Source organism: Branchiostoma lanceolatum, chromosome 13 (genome assembly GCF_035083965.1).
Source record: "Branchiostoma lanceolatum isolate klBraLanc5 chromosome 13, klBraLanc5.hap2, whole genome shotgun sequence".
Classification (NCBI taxonomy): Eukaryota; Metazoa; Chordata; class Leptocardii; order Amphioxiformes; family Branchiostomatidae; genus Branchiostoma; species Branchiostoma lanceolatum.
Window position 1 is genome coordinate 16,651,467 of NC_089734.1, and position 18,990 is coordinate 16,670,456.

General features: G+C 43.7%; 1 protein-coding gene across 1 annotated transcript in view; it reads left to right on the plus strand.

Moving 5' to 3' along the window:
• LOC136447520 (uncharacterized) overlaps nucleotides 1-18,990 on the plus strand; it is a 268,540-nt gene that overhangs the window by 173,328 nt on the left and 76,222 nt on the right. The window lies entirely within an intron of this gene.

Below are 18,990 nucleotides of genomic sequence, written 5' to 3' on the forward strand. Positions count from 1 at the left end.
AAAAAAACCCGGGACATTTGATATAAAGGAGACGCAAATACCCGTTATGCAAATACCCGTCGGCCTCCCGTCGTCCCTTGCGCGAAAGTCTGCAATGAAGGCTATGAAATATATTTTTTCTGAGTGACGTCCGGGCTTCTTTGATTGTCTCTTACTAATCTCCAAGCAAAAGTTTGTGGGGGAGATTGTGACCTTTTTATGATCTTTTATCAAATGCCCCGTTTTTGGGCCCGCTCTCCCCACCAGATGCAAGTTCGTCCCATTCTCATCTATTTGGAACCTAAAATTATTGTCTGGCCTTGTTTGGATCTGGAATATATAGATTTATGTAGGATATGGAGGGATCACTATGTACCTCTGTGGAAGCTAACTTTCGCGCAAGGGACGACGGGAGGCCGACGGGTATTTGCATAACTACCGACCGGGAGAGTCTTACGCAACTGCTCAGCGGGGAAGAAAACTCGCTATTGTTTATTGAGTCCGCGGAGCTGAGGCCAAATGCCCATGCTCTATTTGGCCAATTTCTACTATTTTCCCAGCGACCCGCAGAGACTGGTAGAGGCTAATAGACGGGTACACAGTATTCCAGGATAGGTCTAGCCGCAGTACACGGTCACCAAATCTGCCGTCGAAAGACCGAACGTCTTAAGTCTCCGGAGCATAAACATAAATTTGTTGGCCTTCTTGGTAAACTCGCAGACTTGTTTGTCCCATTTCAGATTAGACTGAAACCAGATTCCCAACACTTTAGCAGCGATCACTGCCAGAAGGGATCAGAAGGGGTTTGCCCCCGAGAGTTATGGGTGGAGGGGGGAGGTGGGCTCTTCATAAGACATAGTCAGCACTATACATTTCTTAGGGGTTTAAAGTTGCGCAGTGTTGGACCATACTTCAAGTGAATCCACTTGATCATAAAGGTATGACTGTTTGCGCACATATTTCCATCGATCGGCTAGACACTCTGACAGACCACACATGGTGGTCTTTTTACAATCTTCCTGTCATAAAACATCAGAGAGCCACACCTCTTTGTCTCCAGTAAATATCACAAACTTGCACCTGGTGGGGAGAGCGGGCAAAAAAACGGGGCATTTGATAAAAAGGTCACAGACTCTCCACCAGCCTATGTTTGCAGAGTAGTATGCTAAGAGAAGCCCGGCCGTAACTTTCATAGCCTTCATTGCAGACTCCTTCCGGCTGTTTTCTTTTTCATGTTATAGCTTTATCATTACATTTTTTTTCTTATTGTTGGCATTCCGGTCCTAATCCCGGACAGCAACAAGAAAAATGTAATAGTAAAACTTGAAAAAGAAAATAGCCGGAAGGAGTCTTCAATGGAGGCTAAATCTTTCACCCAATATCGATCTCCTTGGAGCTCTCTGCATCTTCTTGGATCCCAAACATCTGCTTTGATCCCAACTATCTGCTTGGATCCCAAACATCTGCTTGGAGCCCAAACATCTGCTTGGAGCCCAAACATCTGCTTGGAATATGTTCTTTTCTAGATCATAGATGTGCCATAATCTCCAAGCAGATCTATATGTTGCGAAGACCGTATCAAACTGGAAGAAGAAGTATGTTTTGCAACCTAATTATAAGATGTGCGATAACTCAGACAGGGCGGAATATTTCTATTCAATAGTGACCTTTTGTATTGTCGCCTCCCCTCCTCGCGCGTGGTAATGTTAACAGCCGTACGAATGTCCGGGTTACTAATCTTTTTATGACCGATTTCTGGCACAAACCCAGTCACCCGCGCACGTCCCAGTGGGAGGTTCGCGCCTTGGTTGAGCCAAGGAGGTTTTATGGTTGAGCCTTGTAAATGTTCTCACAATAAAAGTTTCTCTATCAGTCTCTGCGGGTCGCTGGGAAAATAGTAGAAATTGGCCAAATGAGTCAGCTGTATGAAGGGGGTCGGCTATGGAGATAGGGTCTGCTTGGAGCTCAAACATATACTTGGAGCCACTAACATGTGCTTTCTACATATAGATATGCCTTTCTAGCCTGAGTGCTTGCTGAGTGTCAGCTCTTTTTTTTCAGCCAGGTAGCGGGTCGTGGCGAGCGGACGTGGAAAGCTAAAAAGGGCTGGCACTCTGAGTGAGGCTTGTGCCTTTCTCGTTCTGCTCCATTGGGTGTTTGGAGCTCCGACCAGATAATAGAGGCTTAAAGCAGATGTTGGGACTCAAAGCAGATATTGGGACCTATAGATCTGCTTGGGAGCAATGGAAAATTATCTAGAAAAGCACATGGTAGTGGCTCCAAGCAGATGTTTGGGATCCATCAGATATTTGTGATCCAAGCAGATGCTTGGGCTTCAAAGCAGATGTGAAGAGCTTCTAGAAGATCGATATTGGTTGAAAGATCTAGCCTCCATTTCAGACTCTTACGGCTGTTTTCTTTGTTAAGTTAAAGCTTTACCATTACATTTTTCTTCTTCTTATTGCTGTCCGGGAAGACTGAGAAGGCCAGCAATAACAAAAAAAATGTAATAGTAAAGCTTTAACTTGAAAATAAACAACCTCACCGACCTCCTTGGCCGGACGGAGTCTGCAATGGAGGCAATGAAAGATCATTTTTTTTCTGAGCGACGGCCGCGGGCTTCTCTAATTGTCCCTTATACTACTCTCCAAGCAGAGGTCTGTGGGGCAGCTCGTCACCGTTTTATCATAATATATGCCCCGTTTTTTGTCCGCTAGCCCCATCCAAACTAAAACCACGGGGCATATGATAAAACGGTACGATCTGCCCCACTAACCTCTGCTCGGAGAGTAGAAGATAGTGACCTTTATATCAAATGTCCCGGGTTTTTTTTTGCCGCTCTCCCTACCAGGTGCATTAGTTTGTATTGTGATAAGCCAATTGGAGACAAAAAGGTGTGATTCTCTGATGGTTGTATAAAGACCACCTTGTTGTGTGATCTGCCAGAGTGTCTACAAAATCGACACAAAGGGGCTTGGAAAGTTCATGAGAGGGAATCTTCGAGTACAATCGATGTGTACGGGCAGCTATTGTGTCTGTTAGTTCTCGCGGGTACTTGTAGCCGCGGTCATATATGGGATTAAAACCATCGCCCATCACTGCTTTTACATTGTAATAGACAGACCAAAACATTATTTCCGTATGGCAGTATTCCACAGAAGTACATAGTGATCCCTCCATATCCTAACCCACATAAATCTAAACATTTTAGATCCAAACAAGGCCATGCAACAATTTCAGGTTTCAAATGGATGAGAATGGGACGAATGTCACAATAGTTACACAATCGATGACAAATGCTCTACTATACTTCCCCATATTTTATCCATTAAGTCGGCTATAACATTAATGTAAATTTATATTCTGATAATGCAATGCGTCTTTACAGAAAGTATGGTGAACTGTAATCTGTCACCCGGCCCGCTGGGCGGTAATCCACACAAGCAGCGAGCTCACGACCACCTTGGTTTCCAACCAATGGCTGATCACCATGGAAGGGTTGACGCGTAGTCTGGCGTCTCCGTGGTCAAGCTCCGCCCCCGACAAACGGGTCCTGAGCACGTGTCCCCCCCCCCCCCCCCCGTCTGCATCTCCGCTCAGACCACTTCCGCCGACAGTCACTCGGCGATCACAGGGCGCGTGCCGGCCACAGCGGTCCGTTCTCTCTAAAATTTCAAGTTTTTCCAGCTCGTGTTCGTCTTCGTCCTTCAAGGTCACCGCTTCCGGCATCGCGCTAGGATCATGGCAGGTTCCAAGTACTCACAGTCGTGCTTGTTCTCTACCCGTGAAGGGACACAAGGGACCTCATGGCGTTGGCAAGTGTCGGGTCGGACGTGCACGCTCCGAGGTCCACTACGATTCTCTGCGCCGGGACGAGAAAGTTCCCCGTTCCCTGGAGGATTTACATTTCAAGAGCCGCTCGAAGGATTTCGCAAAGGGCTTGTGGTTAAGTCTGAGCGAATACGAGGCAGAGGATAGGAAGACTGTACGCGACCTTCGGGCATTTGGACGACGATTTGATGCGGACAGTCGACAAGAGCATTGCCAATCTGTTGAGTTCACTCAATGAACGGGTTGACGCGTAGTATGGCACACTTTCGAATATACACGAACAGAATGGTTCACAATTCAATTCATCAATTCAGACAGTATATCCCACGGCACAGTTTAAATCTGGCTAATGCTCACATAGGATATTCTAGCCAGGCATCAAAAATTGTGTCCGTACTACTTTGTACCCACACTAATACATTGTGTGCTGCGGCTTTTACAAAACATAGACTTATGACGTCACAAGAACAAGTCTATCATACACGTTATACACAACATAAACCAATGACGTAAACAGAACACGCCTATTATAAAGGTTCACTCTAGTGTACGTTACGTTAGCGCTCTGCGTTATGATAACGTAAATGACTATGTTACGTTAACGTAATGCGTTATGATAACTACGACTACGTTATGTTAACGTTGTTTGTTATAATAACTTGAAGGGCCTACATTCGTTACGTTAACGTGGTACGTTAACATAACTCATTTATGTGCGTAACGTATAACCACAAAACGTGACGTCTACGTAGATACGATATTTTGATCTAAAATGCCACGACATATGTATGTCACGTTTAGTACGTGACGTATATGCCTTATGTGACGTATGACCTGTTATACGTGACGTTTGGACGAGAAATCGTACGTTTTTTTATGTAGGTAATTTTGACACGGAAATTGCAAAACCATATGTATGTCACGTATCCGTACGTTCCGGCATACGTGACGTAGGCCTTTCATACGTGACGTATTGACCCCCAATACGTCACGTATAAACGCCAAAACGTGACGTTTTTTACGTACGTAATTTTGACACGGAAATGATGCCATACGTTTTAAACCAATGTTTCACTGAGGCGGCGACCATTGGACAATAACTGAGTGATCAGAATTGGTCAGATAGCGCATCGGTCGCACAATGAGCTCTCAAAGGAGGACGCTCCAGGGTCCCCATAAGGTTGTTCATTAGAGGTATCCAGAAGATCTCATGTAGATCTTGTTGAATTTGTTGACTATGAATTTCAACGATGGCCAAAGGATCGCTTTCATTCAAACAAACAAACAAACAAACAAACAAACAAACAATACTCAATCATTGAACAGCAACCGCCAATGCCAGGATAAGCTTATCAATATTGCGTGACAGTCACATGGGGCCGTTATTTAACCACGTCAATGTTTTGCTAGCTGATGTTTCTATCTTCGCCGTAGACGTCCCGGGAAAATGAAGAACTAAGTCATCTTTCTGTGAATTTCACAAGCACAGTATTTACAGCTGATAGTCTATACATGTGTTTTACGTTCCTCATGTTTGTTTCGGACACCAAAATGAATCAAGGACCAACCAAGAATAACGGTTACACTTTAAATCTTTGGAACTGAATCACATTACCGTGACGGATAAAGACTTCACGGTGTAGATGGCGAGGAAGTACGCAAGTGTCCCACCCGCTGTAGTGTCAGGGACCACCCACATCAGTAGGTATGTCGGGATGGCAATCACACTCCCGCCAAGAATCCTGTGGAGGCAACGACAACAACATTTTCAAAGCGTTTTCACGTGTCGTCGTAGGGACACCAACATGGAGGTTGACAATGAGTAGCTAGCTTTGGCTGTAGAAGCCCTCTTAAATGACGTATTGTTGACGTGTCACATAATGCCGCAATCTTGCAGCTTTTCTTGGAACTGCAAGGGCCGATTTTGTTTGAAACTTTAAAAAAAAGAATTAACTCAAAAAGGGGTTGATGGGTCGTCGTGATTTTTGGCAAAATGATATCTTAAGTGATGATTGACCTAATCAAATGCTAATTAATTCGTATTATCTAGCAATTGGTATAAATCGGTTTTATGATAGGACTATTCAAACAAATGTAACTGAACTGAGAAAGAGAAAGAGAGAAACATCAAGAGACATAAATCATGCAAAAAGCACGCTACCTGTTGATGACCATAGGTTAAAAACAGATTGGTTAAGATAAGAGTCATACTTTGACCAACTTCTGTTGTTCAAAGTGGCAAAGATGATTGACTGATATGATTTATGCAAATGACGACCAAGGAGTAACATTTATAATACGTCAGTTGTAAAAGCTACATGAATCATCATTTGGCGGAGGTTTGAGGTCGTGGGACTCTGTTTGCAACATGAGTTTCGCTCATCACTTCCCATGGTTTTAATTTGCCCCATTTGGTGTCCTTTCGTCCGACAAAGGGGCTGACGACGAGGTTGGCTACGACGTCCACTGCTTTCGTCAGCGTCCCAAGTACCAACAACATGCTAGGTGGGACCTAGGGACAGTAAACAAGGGCATCAGCTTCTCCGACTTGCGTGGGAGCAAACAGCATAGATAGCGCAAAAAGTATTTACTCAAGCAACTGGATAAAATTTTGAATCAAGGACCGAGATAGATAGATACTAGATACATATATGTTTGTATATGTTTATATATATATACAAATGAATACCTTCACTTCAAACTGTAAAAACACTTTAGAGACCCCCAGACCTACTATGGTCTGGTTATATATAGGGAAGGTCTGATTTTTTCCCATATACTAGAAACAATGGTTAAGCCCCTTCTTTTGTAGCCTGGTAACTAATCTCGACAGACCGGCTTTGGTGTGCTTACCGGACCCAGTCATAATAAGCATCGGGCTAACAGCCAATCTTTCCAACCGGCCTTTTAGATCATTGCCGCTCGATAGGAACGAAGTAGTTGACGCCGCCAGCATGCCACGGGTCCAGTGAGAGGGGGGCTTTGGTGTGAAAGGCGTCCAAAATGCTTTTGTTTAAAGTTTGCCTTGAGAACCGTTGAAGAGTACGTTGGTGGAGAGGGGTCGTTCCACCAGGCGATACACCGCTGTGGTAAAGCCCCCGTCACAAATCAAGAATTTCGCTCGGCCGACTTGTCGGCGAGCTCCAAATGGCGATTTTCGGCCGAAGTACGACCGACGTCCTGGCGATTCTGCGAGCTTCGGGCGATTTTTCGGAGCTCGGCCGACGTTCGCGGGTCACTGGAAGCTGCGCTTAAATTCAGCGAGGCCTCGGCGACGATTTTTGAACTCGCACAGCTCGTCAACAGTTTGCCCGTAGCTCCCCTGAGCAACGCCCAGCGCTCGGCCAATACTCGGGCGGGCATCCGACGATTTTAGACCCGATTTTTGGTCGGCCGGAGGTCGCCCGAGCTCTTCGGCCTCGTGCGAGCCTCGCACGGGCTTTGTACAATAATCGGACGACCGTCGTCAGTGTTCCGGCCGACTCATGAAAAATAAGGCGTGCTTCGGGCGAGCGTTGTACTGGTATCGATGAGCGCTTGGACGGGCTCCGGCCGAACTCCTTCTTGTTTATATATAAAAAGTAACGACAGTTTAGTTTATAGCATAAGATGATAGATGATACTGTGATATTAACTAGTACTAATATCATCTTGTCAAAGAATGCTGCCAAACCTTTCTAATGAAAGACAATTCAATTGCAATGTTAAATTTTCATTGAAAAAAAATTATCATCAATGAGATTTGGACACCGAAAACAATACCTGTTTCGTTTTTGTTATTGTTTTGGATGTTTCAATTTATATATCAATGAACTGGGGCTTGACTTCTGAGGCTTGACTTGACTTCCTGAGTTTTTCCTCCACAAAACGACTACTAGTATTTGAAAGTCCACTGAGTCATTATAGATCTATGTTTGTCTGCCGAGGCACGCCCAGGCGTCGGCAGGGCGTCGATAGGCTTACCAACGGTCGGCCGATGCTCGGACGGCGTTCGCCCGAGCTTCGGTCGATTTCCGTTTGGTGAAACTGTTTGGATCGGGGTTGAACGACTGATCTATTGACTTTGTGGCTCCTGAGCTTGTATTTGGATTGGTCTATAACAAAATTCCTGTCTATAGTATTATTTTCAGTGTGGCCGTCCACTTCACTCATGCCCTACAGATTTACCACAACTCAGAAAGTAAAGTTGGTCCAAATTTGAGCTTGTTACCAGGTCAGTTGATTCTGACTTCGTCCGTGTCCAAGAGATGGTACCGTCTTATGTGGGATTTATGATTATTAGTGTTCGACGGACGTCGCCCGATCTCCGTTCAATTTGTGACGGGGCAGATTTTCAGCCAAAAATACGGTAGACGCTCGGGCGATTTTGGAATTCGGGGAGCTTCGGGCGATCTACAAAATCGGCCGATGCTCGCATGAATTGTGACGCCGGCTTTAGGAAATGCCGTGCCACTGCGTACAGGGGGCAGTGAAGAGGAATTTGATTGAACGGCTTTTAATATATTTACGATGTCAGCATATGTCGATAACTCCTTATCTGGTTTTAATTACTAACCTGAGCCACCAACAGCATGAAGTAGTTGAAATAGAAATTCAGGATGTTGTTTGGTAGAACGAAGGCCAGCGACCCCACTCCATAGAAAACCTTCTCTCGTATGCTCAGCGGGGTTGGTACCCAAGCTACGGTCGCCATTTTACTGTGAAAATGTACACGGTAATCTATGTACAACATTATGTTCTCACTACTGGATTTGCTTGTAGCTTTACTTTCATCTTGTGGACGGACACAGCTCAACATAGCACAGCCAAGACAGCACAACATAGCACAGCACGACATAGCACAGCACAAGAAAGCTCAACATAGCACAGCACAACATAGCACAGCACAAGACAGCTAAACATAGCACAGCCTAGCATAGCACAACACATCAAAATATAGCACAGCGCAACATAGCGCAGCACAGCACAAGGCAACACAACCCAAAATATTACAGCACTACGTGACAGCACAACATAGCACAGCACAACACATCAAAACGTAGCATAGCACAACAGCACAACACAGCATTGCACAGCATAGCATAGCGCAACATGGCACAACATACCATAGCACAATATAGCACAGCACTGCACAGCATAGCATAGCACAACATGGCACAGCGCATCGAAACATAGCAAAGGCAATGCCATGTAAAAGCATGAAACAGCCTACACAAATAACAGTTGAAATGGTAGAAAACATAATTTCTTTTATAACTTGGTTATTGAACGGCCGTGGGAACTGGTAGTCCTTAAATATTCTTTTGTCTGAACAACATTAATTGCATCAAACTACGATGAATTAATTGTTTTATCAATCAATGTTACCGTGCTAGTAGATTACCACCCCAAATTTTATTGTGTGTCACCTAATGATTTGTGTTGCGTAGAATTGTAATTTTTGTATGGAGCTTTCATGTAAAAGTATATAGCAACAAAAGATAACATATTTAGGATTAGCAATAGTCCAAAGAGTTGAAAATCAAAATATACACACTGAAATACAGTTGCTTACCTGGAGTACACAAGTGTTATTCTTCCTCAGGAAGGGCGTTAAATTAAGGACCTGTGTTTGGGGAGATCCACACCTTGAGCTCGTTATTGACGTTAAAGAACCCACCACACTTATCGATAAGAATATGTGTTCTTCCCGACGTGCGTGGTTAACGAGCTTACAGTCCTATGGCCGCTCCTAGCCGCCGTGTTGAAGTCAACTGAGATAGCGCTGAATTGCAGCCGCTCCAGATCCATGCAATTTAGTGTCGCCAATTGTAAGGTCCTCGTGATTCAGCCCTGACTGCGAAGAGAGAGTAGTCGGCCCACCCAATAACAACAACGATAATGTTAACAACACTATAACAGCGTTTTACATTGTTGACCGCACAGCCTGGCAAATGTTACGTTACATATTTCTGACTGCATTGATCATAGTGGATTGTCCGTTCTGTTTATATCAAAGTCTTAGTACACTGCTAAGCAACTACTCAACAAGTTTACGAAACCGATAATCGGAGCTTTACTCCATATAGATACAATGTGTTTTTTTTTTCAATAGAGTGAGTGTAACTATTGTGCTGCCGGATTTAGAATACCATGACTAGTAGTCGAACGATATGTTGCTTCGAAATAGCTGTGATATGATCCTTTCAGACAACAATCGTTGAGTAAATATTTCGGTAAATATTTCGGTGATTTGAAGACGATGGAGTTAAGCAGTGTTAAACGTTAGGCTTTACTTAATCTAGCGGATAAGTACCACAAAGAAAAGGTATCCGTGGGGGTTGGAATGCTTTTGTTTCTTATCGGTTAGACGAAAAGTCGTATGGTTGCCTAGACAGTGAGGCATGTTACTCCAAAAGCTTGGTATCGTTTTCTGACACGACATCAACATGATTGAAAACGGAGTATTATGGATAATAAATGCGCATTGTTGTACAACTGCCTCTCAGTTGTGCAACGGCATTTCGGTTGTTCTTCATAGAGCGCCATACAAAAAGGAGAACAAGCCGGCAACTTTTAGTTCATTTTCGCACATATTGTACGCCGTACCCTGAATTCAACCATATTCGATTTTGGTGTACGTTTAATTTCTTGTGCACCCTGCCATACATTCTGAAGCGTCGAATCGTCTCACTTTGGGGTTTTTAACCATGTAAATCCCTGTAAGCGAGAAACTGTGTTTGCTATCTTCAAGCCACCTGAGAGCGCATATCAAGTGTCATGCATTTTGATCTGAGGTGAAAATTTAAGGCCCCTAACTTGTAAACAGTCTTGTGCTCGGCCGCGCTGGCCACTTGTATGTTTTGTTTTAATCCCAGGGGCCTTAATCCCTGGTTTTATATTGTTGTGCACGTGTGTGTGTGTGTGTGTGTGTGTGTGTGTGCGTGTGTGTGTGTACGTGCGTGCGTGTCTCTGTGTGTGTGTGTAGTGTGTTTGTGTTTGTGTGGATGTGTACACGTTTCTGTGTGCGCGTCTGTGTGTGTGTGTGTATATGTTTGTCTGTGTTTGTGTCCGTAGTTACTTATTCACATACTTGGCACATCTAGTAGATGAAGGGGCCAAGGATCAGTATTGCATGCAAGTAACAAAAATTTTTAACCTATATGGGTGCACACGGCACGGTGATGACTGCCGATACCGTGATGGTGGAGGATACTTGGATTGCATTTTTGACTACACATACTACAGAGCTCCTAAATCTCACTCATCTCACCTATTCCTTGACCTTTTTTTTGGTCGTTAGGCACCATTGATAGATCCTCTACTATCCTCCTCCACCTCACTCTATCCTCTGCCGCTCTCATTGCTTCCGTTATGCTTAGTCCTGTCCACTCTTTCATGTTATCTTCTCACCATTTTCTCTGTCTTTCTCTCCTTCGGCTACCTTGCACTGTCCCCTGTAGTATAGTTTTTGCAAGCCCTGACGATCTCACTACATGACCAAACCATCTTAGCTTTCGCTTCATCACAATTGTCAAAGGGTTGTCATGTGGTCCAATGGCTTGTCCTACCTTGTTATAGATTTTCTCATTGTTGACGCGATCTGAATAAGTGATGCCCAAATCTGCACAGCACGATATCATTAATGTACAATATATATTTCAACAGAGAATGGTGACGAGCCGGAAGAAGAAAAGTAAAGTTTTCAGGAGGAATGAGTAATGCTACGGTCAAAATTGAAAAAGGGGCTCACCAGGTAGTTGACGGGCTTTTTTTCGTCAATTTCAGGCGTGACCTAGGGCACCCTGCGGCATCGGCTGACTCAAAAACTATTGCAGTTCCGGTAGACATTGCTAGGCTACGCTTTTGATCCACGACGGAACTAAGATTGTCTGATGGGAGATAATTACAGTTCAAGTAAGGGTTCCCAGGCGACGCTTTTGATCCATGAGAACGATACTGCTGTGCTGGTAGGTAATTGCAGTACTATGCAGGAAAGCTAGGCAATGGTTTTGATACATCAGAACGATGTTACCTTTATGATTCCCCGAAATCGGTTTATCTGGGCTACGGAAGGATATGCATGAACTCTTAACGTCGCTTTTGGTCCATGACAACGAAGAGTATAGATTACATAGACCGAAAAAGCTAGCTTGACGATTCCGACGGTCTTCCAGCCTCTACGTGGAAGTTTGTGCCAAAGGCCCGCACGGCTGTATAGGGTTTCGGGGCGTTTCAGTAGCCATGTTTATCAAGAAAGACATCCTCGCCACCCATTGGCTGAATTGCGAGTTATCTGCAACATTTTAGTGTAGAACTGCACCTTATGAATTATAGCTTAGCTGTACAGTACAAGGCAGTCATAATAATAGGCTAACAGCTAATAAGCTTGGTACAAATTTAAGCAATTGCATCATCCCCCCCCCCCCCCGTGTCTGACCTGTGATTTTGTAGACTTGATTTGCCCAAGCCCCGCCCTCGCCGTCCGCTGCGCAGCCGGTAGAAGGTCCGTACATGTTGTAAGTGTTGTGGCCATCGGTAGACCCAGCACACCAGCCACCGGCTTGTACACCAAGCACTGGGAAACCACGAGAAACTGCTACTTGGCAACACTTTTCAACTGCATTTTGACGGACCCAGTATCCGCCATCTAGGCGTGGATCGGACCCCTCGAGTGCCGGAATAGCGCGGTTCGAAGAGTCCCACCAGCAACCCAGACTGGTGTGTTCACGTCATAGGCTTACTGTGTGCAGAGAAAAGATATTGATGCAAATTCCAAGCAGATCATGTATTGGATTGTACTATAATAAATTCATCTGTGTTGGTAGAAGTCATTCTGAATGGAGTTTAAACTGGAGTTTACATCTCCGTGTGCATGCGCACATGCAACCTTTTGAATGGTTAAAGATTGAGTTTTAGATAGCGTACGTTTGTGTGCACAAAGAACATTTACAAACAGATTTAAGTAAGCAAAACGCCCACAATGTCCTCTCTCTGACAGATTTGAAATTACAAAATTGCTCGGATTGACGTACTTTGGAATTTCCTCTCTATGAGGAAACATCAAAGCTTCTTGCCGTGCGTCTTGATTATTTTCGTCAGCTCAAGACGGAGTGAGCGGGAGACAGCAAGGGAAGCGGCGATACAGAAAATCTTTCCTCAATAGAGGCACCACATGACTTAAAACGTCTTAATGGAGGTTCCGAAAACGGTCGGGAATTTGGAAGTCAAAACTCCTGAGGCAAAATTGGAGAAGAAACCGCCATTACAACAGAAGGAGGGCATTAAGAGAAAAAGGGCGTCGGTACAGACGAACACATCCTTGGCAGAATACGAGCTAGAGAGACTTTTTGAAAGTAGGAAGACTGCAGGTACGGTGACTATTTATCAAAACCATTTTGTTGTAAAATAAATGATCATTTGTTGCTCAAAACATTTGTCGTCCACATCTTGTCAAATACCTATATGTATCCTAGTTCAGCATGTTGCATATTGAACAGCGGGCCGCAGCATAGTGATTAAGATCCTACAGTACAGGATAAAGCCGGCGTCACAAAATAAAACAGTTTGCCTGGGAGAGTTCTAAAAGCCGACGGAACAGTTTCGGCAGCAATACCGCCGGTGTTCGCTCGATCCCACATCGAATTTTAGGAATGCCCAAACTATAATGTTTTTTGGTTGATTGTCCAAAATGCAATATACATGTATAAGATTTGCACAAATTCTCAAGTCCATTTTCTAGCCATTTCTGTACCTACAAGTTACGTATGCTCGACCGCATTGCAGAGAGATACAAATAAACCCTAATAAGACAATTAAAACTCTAAAACTGGATTAAATTTGGAGATTTATTTACTTAATATTCACTTACATCATAAACTATCTTTATCTTTATTAAAAATAAACTAGTATTGAATCGTTCTGTTAGTTTATTCTAGTGACACTGAAGATGTCACTCAAAACGTCTGGAAGTAATCTCCGAATCTTAACCAGTTGTAGAGTTTGAGTGGTCTTTGTACATATTGTTTACCTGGTGGTCGAACCATCAAACGTACAAATAGACTAATAACGTGACGTCAGTGCGTCGTACGAATGGGCTAAAATTCAGCATATTTTTATAACCGCCGCCGCTGCTGTCGGCCTATTGTTTGATTCCCTGCCAGAAAACAATTGTTCCCGATTCCAGGCCGGACATACTATAGTACGCGTAAGCCAGGGCAGACCCTGAGAGTACATGAGCAATTAAGTACTAAACTTGCTGGAAAATTCCAAAGGATAATCCCTCCATAACAGTTTTCTCTTGTAGATTCTTAAAACTTAATCCCAATAGAAAACCGTTGCGATACTGTTCCGAAATACTAATGTGGTGTCATGTACCATATTCGTGAATTATTTTTCAACTGTTTGCGGATGATTCTGTGCCAAAATGCTCCCGACCATTGTACCACGCACTACCGACAACAATTTACAAATATATTTCATTTGGCCCAAAATAATTGTTTTGTGAATAGGCCAACTTTTCAGAACCGCTAGATGCGCAAACAATATTCAGCTTGAATTGATAATGAAGATTTGTAGCACAAAAAAAATCATGTACCTTACTACGTTTCTACAGTTCTCTGTGTATTGCAACGCTAGGTAGCGCTGCTGTACTAGTAGGAAGAATGCGGTCCCAGACGTGACTGGGCTTTGTTTTTTCCCTCACTGGTGAAGCTCAATCACGTTTGGAACCACATTTTCCAAATGCCATACCACAAGCGCCATCTAGCGGTGAGAAGTAGACTCAGCCATTATTGCATTGATGAGAAGAAGGCCTAGAGCATTATACAGTCTGATTTATGTAAGACTTGTATTTTACAATAAAATTAGTTGAAATAAATTTTTAAGTAAAGAAAGCCCAATTCAATATACCATTGATCCATCATATGCTTGATACAAATGATGCACAAACTTCCTTGGATAACTGTGTTGTGCAATATAACAATTGCTTCATGAATTGATTAAGAAGTAGATTCAGCCATTGTTGCATTGACAACAGAAGGGTTACCGACACGCTGGCAGGTAAATAATTTCGATTGTGCGTTGATGAAGGTTAGGCATCTAGGTAAATAATACTCGTACACAATTCAAACTCTACTACTGGATGAATTATGGAGATTACTGACGGACGCTTTGGTACTGGTTAGTTCTACTAGTTTATTCTAGTGACGCTAAAGAAGAGTGATGGATTTCACTCGAGCTCGGAGCGTCTTGAAGTCATCACCGTAATTTATCCAGTAGTAGAGTTTGATGTGTGATGAGCATTTCGGTTTTGTTACAATGAACCTAATTACTAGTACTCATTAGTGTACCGACCTAATTAAACTATCCACGAATATCCATACAGTGAGAGACACACACTCACACACACACACACACACACACACACACACACACACACACACACACACACACAAATACACCACACACACATACACACACATGCACACACATACACATACACACATGCATATGCATACACACCACACACACGCACACAAACTACACTTACACACACACACACACACAAACACAAACACACATGCAGAAAGAGAGAGAGAAAATGAGAGAAAGAGGGAGATGTTCATTAAGATCTAAAACATTCACAACATCAGCTATAATTTAAGCATAAGATTTAAAGATCTGTACATAAATCTGGAAATATGGCATTCTAACGTCGGGTGTACAAATTAGATAAGAATCCATGAAATGTGTTCTAACCTGCAGCGAGCAAATTATATTTGTTCTTGCTCTTGTCCCTAATCCTTATTTTCATCTTTACTTCTACACAGTATCTCCACCTGCTGCGGTTCGACCGAAGGAGCCACCGCCTCAGCCGGCCGATGTCCCCTGCCGCCCGCCGGACCCGCTCTACATCAGAAGGGTAGGACAAAGCTTTTGGTCTACCAAGCGGATTCTTGATTGGCAGATACAGGCACTGCGCGCAAGGGAAGATCAAGAAGCAGGTTTGAAGCCTGTTAGAGAATATGGCGAGGAGTCCGCTGAAAACGGAAAGGCAGGATTAAGAGGCCGTTACGAGAACGATGAAGAACACAAATATTACCAGTACGACAAACATCATGGACATCATGACAATGACAAAGAACACAAAATATTACCAGTACGATAAAAATCACGGACATTACGAAAGCGATGAAGAACACAGATATTTCCAGTACGATAAAAATCACGCAAATCACGAAAGTGACAAAGAGCACAAATACTATCAGTACGAAAAACATCGTGGACATCACGAGAATGATGAAGAACACAAATATTACCAATACGATAAAAATCACGGACATTACGAGAACGATGGCGAACACGGACATTACGAGAACGATGGAGAACACGGACATTACGAGAAAGATGGAGAACACGGACATTACGAGAACGATAGAGAACACGGACATTACGAGAACGATGGAGAATACGGACAATACGAGAACGATGGAGAATACGAACATTACGAGAACGATGGAGAACACGGACATTACGAGAACGATGATGAGCTTTCGAACTTGTCCACGTACGTTTATGCCGACTTAGACCCAGTCTTTCTGGCAACACAAGATGCGATCCGAAATGCGGCATTTCAGCCATTCTATGACATGGACATCTCCCCTGCTGATGAAGAACAAGAACAACCATTTTACAAGATGGACGTCACCGCTGCCAAAGACAGAGAGAAACAAGAACAGCCTTTTTACGAGATAAAAGTCGCCTCAGCTGATGAGGAAAACGAGGAACAGATTTTCTACGACATGGACGACAATCAACCGGGCCAGCCAACATCAGATAACGTGTATGCAGATTTAGATCCAAAGTTTGTCGCAGCACAAGATGCGGTGTGCATGAGGAACCGAGCCAGGGAAGACAGCAGGGGTTAGTTAAAGTTTTCAAATAAAGCATCTCGTCAACAAAGTCCTTCCATATTTGTTCCTCTTATTTTTACCTTCAAAGGATCGACACACTTGCCTGAACAAATTGTATAGATACTCTTATAACCTTTAGAAGCCGAGGCATGTTATTGATTTAAATTGAAATTATATTGAAAAGTAGAACCAATTCCTATCCTTCGATCCTCCCCAACCGAAGTCAGGTACCCATTGAAATTGAACCCGTGACCTTTCTATCCTGTGTTCCCCAGCTAACCACTAGCTATAGGCTATCGAAACTTTTTGTATTAAGCATATTCAGCAGCTAAAGAAGAATATTCAGAGGTTTTTGGATATGGGTCGTAAGATAACGATCTTAGAGGGCTTGGGCCTATTAAGAATACAACGTTTTCGAGCATTTTCAATGGTGGTCTACAGCGTCAGTTGGTCATATATTGATATCACACAGCAAAGATACTGCAACACCAATCTGACGAGAACCTCGGTAAAACACGTGCCACACTACATCTCTTCGTTAATGAAGGTTAGACATCAAGGTAGTAAGATACGCCAAAAATAGTTACTCAAGCAACTGGATAAAATTTTGAAATAGTCAGACGTTTCAGACAGCATCCGCTGTCTTTCGTCAGTGACGTCTGGCTGTTTCAAAATTTTATCCAGTTGCTTGAGTAACTATTTTTGGCGTACTCTTCTCATCTCTTACATGGCGGCTTTTGTGTTGTTTTACAGAAGGTAGTGAGGACCCGAGGTGCAGTCAGAACTGCCGTGAGCTCGTCAGGTCCCGTACGGGGTGCGTGTTGGCTGTCTGTGTTGGTGTCATCATTGTCATTATTGCTGCAGCTGTGGTGGCCGCAATCTTCAACCACCCGAATGAAAGCACCGTGGTATGTTCAAGGCTCTTGTCATATAGGACACCGTAACAAAAAGTCACACCACTTTTTATGACGAAGATTTTTGTTATCATACACCATTGATATGCTTGTTATGTAAATTACTCAAAATTTACTATATTTTCATTTCTACTTGGTCTCCATGCCGTGGAATTGCATCGGCAATGCTAGTACATGCGCCTCTAAAAATGCATATGTTTCTCTTGTTTCCAGCCGGACCTGACAAGACTTCAAACCACGTCCACAACATCGTCTGCACAGCTTTCTGTGGCGTCACCGGCCGCCTCCACAACATCGTCTGCACACCTGTTTGTGACGTCACCGGCCACTTCGAAGACAACAGGTAAATATACCGTTTCTGAAGCCACGTCCCTTAGCAACGCATACTGATGACCCCGTGAACCAATCGCGCTCTCTTATTGGCTGTTTTATTTGAATTGGCAGCTAGAATCTAGACTTGCTGATGACGGCATATATTTTCTCTTTTTGCTCCTTAAATGTACGATTTACAGCATGGTCGCAATTCTTTTTGGAAAGGGACCGAAATTGATGTCTTCCATATCATTATGTTACCGTGGCCTTGCACAACCAATAACAATTACTTGCCAACGCTTTGGTAGTCCCTGAACTACGTTTTAGTACTGACAAATTCTAAATTGATGAGGGGGGGGGGGTACAGGCTTAGTCACGTTTGGGACTGCATTCTCCCAACTGCAGCGCCCCCTAGCAGTAGGAAGTGGAACTAGTCATTAGTACCGTGGAGAAAGTTCATCAACTAATTCTTCATCAACCATTTGCAGATCATTGGACTGAGTGGACACTCTACATGCGAGAGTATTTCCAACAGGACAGTGATGCCGGCATGGGTTTGGAAAAACGCTATCCCGACAATAAGGTTGTGATGGCCCTGCTGGAAGACCGGTTCTTCTGGCACTGGGTGTGCCGGTATTGGGAACATAGAACTGTCCTCCCGAAAACCTTGACGGATACTGTAATCTACTGCATGATTTACGGAACGTCAAGTGAGTACATGGAGTCACACGGCTTCACCACATACAGAGAGGTCTTCTCTTCGACGCTGGACGCATTGGAGGCCCTGCCAAACACGACGGAAATCATTCAGAACAGCGACTACCGTCGCTACACATCAGTATCGTTGTCTGGAATCACTCTGTCCGACAACGATGTTGTAGCTCTGGCCAAACTTTTCCCATATCTGAGAGGACTGAAGAGCCTTTTGCTCGGAAACTGCGGACTTTCTGCTAAAGCGGCGACGTCAATGGCTGGACAGTTTCACCTGCTGCATACTCTGACCTTTTTAGCACTTAGGAATAACAAGATTGGCGATGACGGGGTGGAAGCGATTTCAGAGG